Here is a 5,467-nt window from a genome sequence, read left to right on the forward strand (position 1 = left end):
ACTGCACCCAACCGATGGCCCACATCTGTAGNTAACATCTCAAACTCTATAATAAGTATGCTTAATCCAACCGATTAAAAACTAAGACCCTATGAGATGTCATGATGTCATCAAAACCACAATGCTACAGTATGTAACATATTACCATATTATCTGTTTGCATTATTATTATTTTTCCATTCTTCTCAATTCATACTTAATATAAAGTATATAGTGTATTCTCACTTTTTACATACATACATACAATGTACTGTATATATTATGCCTATATTTTTCTTAGGCACTTGGTGTTGATTCATTAAGTGACTCAAAACAGTGTTAGAGCTAGATATTCTTTAAGATATAAAATAGAAGTATATAAAAGTTTGTTGTAATAAAAATAATTATTTTATTCCATATGGTATTTTAAAACAATTTTTATATATATATACACTCCTTATTCTGTCAATATGTTTTGGTACTCTACATGTTTGAAATTGTCAATAAATACAAAAATGCTGTATTTTGTTATTTAGCTTGAAAATACAGTAGAGCATCATTTATCCAAAAGTCAGTTATCTGAAACGTCGGTTATTCGAAAGCATTCCAGTTGGCAAATTTAAATTTTTGCTAGTGCTGTGGCGCTGCAATCTTTGGCTATATTTTGGGCTACTCCAATATTTTTTCTTTTGTTGGTGTGTGTATTTTAGCTGGCAGCACTGGCACTTTTGTGTAGTGTTTTTCTGAGGACTGTGTGTCATGCTGAATTGAACGTTTTTGATACTAGATCAACTTCTAAAGTATATTTTTTTTTTTGTTTTTATATTTTTCAATATATTTATTTTGTTTGTACAAAATAAAAAAATAATTTTTAACGATACAATAGCCACGATTATTATTTAAAAAGTTTTCGTTATGCTTAACATTGATGAAAATTCAACATAAAGCGACACGCAACAAAGAAAAATTTCAACATGGGATAGGTTAATATATTTTTTGTACATAATCAGTTATCCAAAAAATAAGTTATTCAAACAACCCCAGTCCCCAATTGATTCGGATAAATGATGCTCTACTGTATAAAAATAAATATAAAATATCAGCATGTTCAAGGGTGTAGAATAAAACAAACAAATAAAGTCAATATATATATATTATTATTTTATATATTATCAACCATAGTTATGTGTTACTACATATATCTTACATTCAGTTTTTTTAATGTGAAAGAATCTAATATATAATCGAGACGGGTTGATAATGATGATGATAATAATAAGCGCAGAGCCCAAATGGTTAGGAGTTGAAAGTTGAAATTTGGTACACAGTTAGAGTACGTCATGAAAATGCCTACTAAGAAGGGATTTTTCGAAACTTCCCCCGGAGGGAGAGAGACAGGATTAAGGTTTCAACAATGGAAGTGTTAAGAGAAAATGACGTGCAAGATTTACAGGTGCATATGCAGTTTTTTCGTTTTTGCAGGAAATTGAACATTTTTTTAACCCATCTAAAAATTCTGTAATTAGTCTGGAAACAGTGGGACCTAATTTTTGCATTCTTTGAAAACGGGTAAGATTGACTATAATGTAATAATCTTCGCTGTCTTTACTTTTTGCCCAAGCAACGCTGGGCCTACCTGCTAGTTAATGAATACTTACATTTAATTTAAGAAATATTACAGATTTAGATAGACTGATCTAATTTACCTTGTTTAGATGAATTAGATTGTATTTATGAATAAACTGAATAATAATACTTTTATTGTAGTTGTATATAACTTTTTGAACCATTGATTTTAGAGAATTTTGTATTTGATTAATAGATTATGCTGGGTCTTTGTACTCATGAACCTCATTTTGCCATTTTGAGAGAAGAAGTTGTATTTGGCTGGAAACATCCAAAGAAATCTAGGTAAAATACTTTATGAATAAATTTTTTCTATTTATTTTCAATTTCATTATTTTAGTTTTAAAAAAGTATTTTTTATTATAAATATCTGTACTATATAGGCTTATATACATGTTAATGAATTTTATTCTATGACTGATGTTAAGAAATTTTATTCTACTCTATTTTATTCTTGAATTTAATTATTAATTACTTTTTACTTCTGATATTAATATTTTAACGATAAATAATATATTCAATTTTGCTAGATGAGTAGAAATAAACACAAAAGGATGGAAACTAAAACTGAAAAATTTAGTTTTAAATATAAACTATAAACTAAAAACTAGAAATTTCAACAATAATTTAGAATTTTTTGTTATAGTTCTATAGTTAGATATTTTAAAATTTAAAATAAAACTTTTTATAATGGTCCTTAGCCTTCATTACAATAATGATAAGCTAAANAATTTAAAATAAAACTTTTTATAATGGTCCTTAGCCTTCATTACAATAATGATAAGCTAAATAACTACAGCCTTAAAACTTCTCAATCATAAAAAAGGTATCATGTAACAAATATTTGAAATTCTTAATAGAAATTTGCTTATTTTATCTTTTGCTGCCATTTACAAATATATTTAGTGGAGATTTTATATTCAATAAAATTTAATTCAATTAAAGAAATATGCATGTATTTCTTTAATGAACATTTCAAGAGTGTACCTTGAATACAAGAATTCTAATAAAATAAATATCAAACTGACAGAAACAGTGTGGCTGTCAAGAGAGTCTCAATGATTGTGACTTGCATCATCTATCAAGAATCATTTCAAGCAATAGGCAGGTAACACTGGTGCAAATAACTTTGCAGTTCAATACTGGAGTCTCTACTAATATCAACATGAAGACTATACAACCTTTCCTGCATGATAGGCTTTAATAGACAATGTCCAATCCAAGTGCCATTGCTTATCTCATGACAGAGCTCTGTGCCTCGTTTGGGCTCAGGACTACCATCATTGGACACTGAAAGAGTGGAAATGAGTAGTAGTATTTCCAACTGATTCAGCAGATGGAAGAGTCCATGTCCATATGAATCAATGGATACAGCATGTTGACAAGAAATTTTAATTTAGTGGAGCTCAGTAATGGTATGGTGTATGTTCAGCTGGCATGAATTTAGGACCACTTCTATGGCTACAATGTTCTCTGATTGGTGAACATTATGTTAATGTCCTTTCAGATGTGTTAAACTCATTCATATCACATGTTCACTCTGATAGGTTTGGCCTTTTCCAACATGATAATGTGCCAGCACATGAAAACCCACCAGTGGCCAAGTCAATAAAACCACTGAACAGGTAATTAATTGGTTGTGGGTTTGTGCCTTGACCAAGGGCCGGCCACATGGAGTTTCCTGTTTTCTTTATGTTAGTAACACCTAAGTAGGGGCCAGTTTCCATAAAAGTTTTCCCAGAAGGAATCTTTCCTTGGCAGATTGCCCAAGAGTCACATTCCCATAACCAAATAAACTGAACCAAACCTGCACACAGATCCACACCCACCAAATTATAGTTTGAAGAACATTTGTCCAAGTTTGCAGTTATGAATTGGCCTCCTTTTACACCAGATATGAATGTTATTGAGCATCTGAGATTTCATGCACTATTCAATTCAAAGCAGAAATCCACCATTTATGAATATTACAGAATTGTGGACAGCTCTTCAGGAGTCATGGTGTTCATTGTCAAGAGACTTCTTCAGAAAGCTTATGGAGTTTTGCCCCATTGTTTTTTTTGCAGTTCTATGGTCTGGAGGTGGACCTACCAGATGTTAGACAGTATGCCAGTTTTTCTGGCATTTCAATGTATAATATGAGATCTGTCCCAAAGTAAGTGTACTGATTTTTTATTTCAAAGTATACAAGAGTTACATCAAACTACAAATGATATTCTTCAAAGTATGACCCTTGTGAGGTCACACAGTGGTTCCAAAGTTTTTTCCACTGGTTGTAGTAGTACTTAGTCATTTTCCGTAAGGATGTTTAGTTTGTTGGTTGTAACTTTTTTATTGTTTTCCACTGTCCCAAAATGATCTTTCAACTTAGATTTTATCTTACAGAATAGGTAGAAGTTGCACAGAGCTATATTCAGGCTGTAGGAAGGTTGTGGGAGTGTGGGGATTTTTTCTTGGCCAAAAACTCTCAAATTGATAGTGCTGTGTGAGCAGGCACATTATTGTGGTGCAGCACCCAATCTTCTGCAATGTCCCTGCAGACTTGCTTGACTCATTTTTGAAGTCATTTTAAGACATCTTTGTAGAATGCCTGATAACTGTCTGCCCTGGAGGTAAAAATTCTTTTTCTTTGTGCACAATTTTACGGCTGTTAAAAAAAACAATAAGCATCAGCTTTACCCTGGATCTTTGTTCCATATACAGTAAATACCATGTTTCTTGATAAAGTGGCATCTCCATAAGCTTCAGTTAAATCTGCAAATGTTCTTGTTGCAGATTTCTTGAGTTTCATACAAAACTTGATAGTGTAATATTGAGATTTTTCTCCATTTCAAATTTAATGATGTGTTAAAACATTATCTTACACAAACAGAGATTGTGCACATTTGACTTAACTAATCAACTTGAAACAGGTCTAGATATGCTGCTAAGATATCTAACAATATGAAAATACTAATTAATGATGTGTTAAGCTGCACAGTGATTAAATAAAAAATCAGTACACTTACTTTTGTGACAGATCTTGTAAGTGAAAGTTTGAACTAACTGAAAGAATATTATTACTTATATTTTAAAGCATATAGAATATTTTATAAATTCAAACAATGAGATAAAATTTAGCTAAACTTGAACATTAACAAATGAAGGATGCACTCCAGAGTATCAGCTAAAATCATTACCAACAAAATACTGTATTTCAGTTTATGGAAAAAATTTATTTTATTTTTATTTAATGTTCACTTACTAATGGAATTATTTCAATTTTAATTTCTTGTTTTTAAAGATTTTATACAATGACAATTACCTTTATAACTAATATGCAAAATATATTTAGTTTTCACAAATTTAGCTATTAATGATAAATTAATATTTTGATGGGAAAAAACACTTAAAAGAAATTGAACTTTTAAATACATTGATAATTTAATTAAAAAGCTAATAATGAATTTGTTTTAATTACATTGACTTTTTCCATTTTTTTCCAGTATTAATAATAGTTAATCATTAAATATATTTATATTATTCCAAAAATAACTTTATTTTATAATTAATATTTTATTTTTGGAAGCAAAACACTAAAAGATAAAGGAGTTATTATAGCTTAAAGCAATAAACAAGTCATTTGCTAAAGTAGAGCATCGATTATCCAACTCCCGATTAACCATCACATCGGTTAACCGACCGTTCTAGTTGGCAAATTTCAAATGTCCGCTAGTGATGTAGCACTACAATATTTGGCTATGTCTTGGCTACTTTAATATTATTTTTGTTAAATTTTTGCGTGTTTTAGCTGGCAACAGTGGCTCGACCATTGAAGGGAGGCCAGTATTTAAACGAGACTTAATTTTCTAATTATGAGTGG

The sequence above is a fragment of the Centruroides sculpturatus genome, unplaced genomic scaffold (assembly GCF_000671375.1).
Source record: "Centruroides sculpturatus isolate CEXI.00-Female unplaced genomic scaffold, Cexi_2.0 scaffold1997, whole genome shotgun sequence".
NCBI lineage: Eukaryota > Metazoa > Arthropoda > Arachnida > Scorpiones > Buthidae > Centruroides > Centruroides sculpturatus.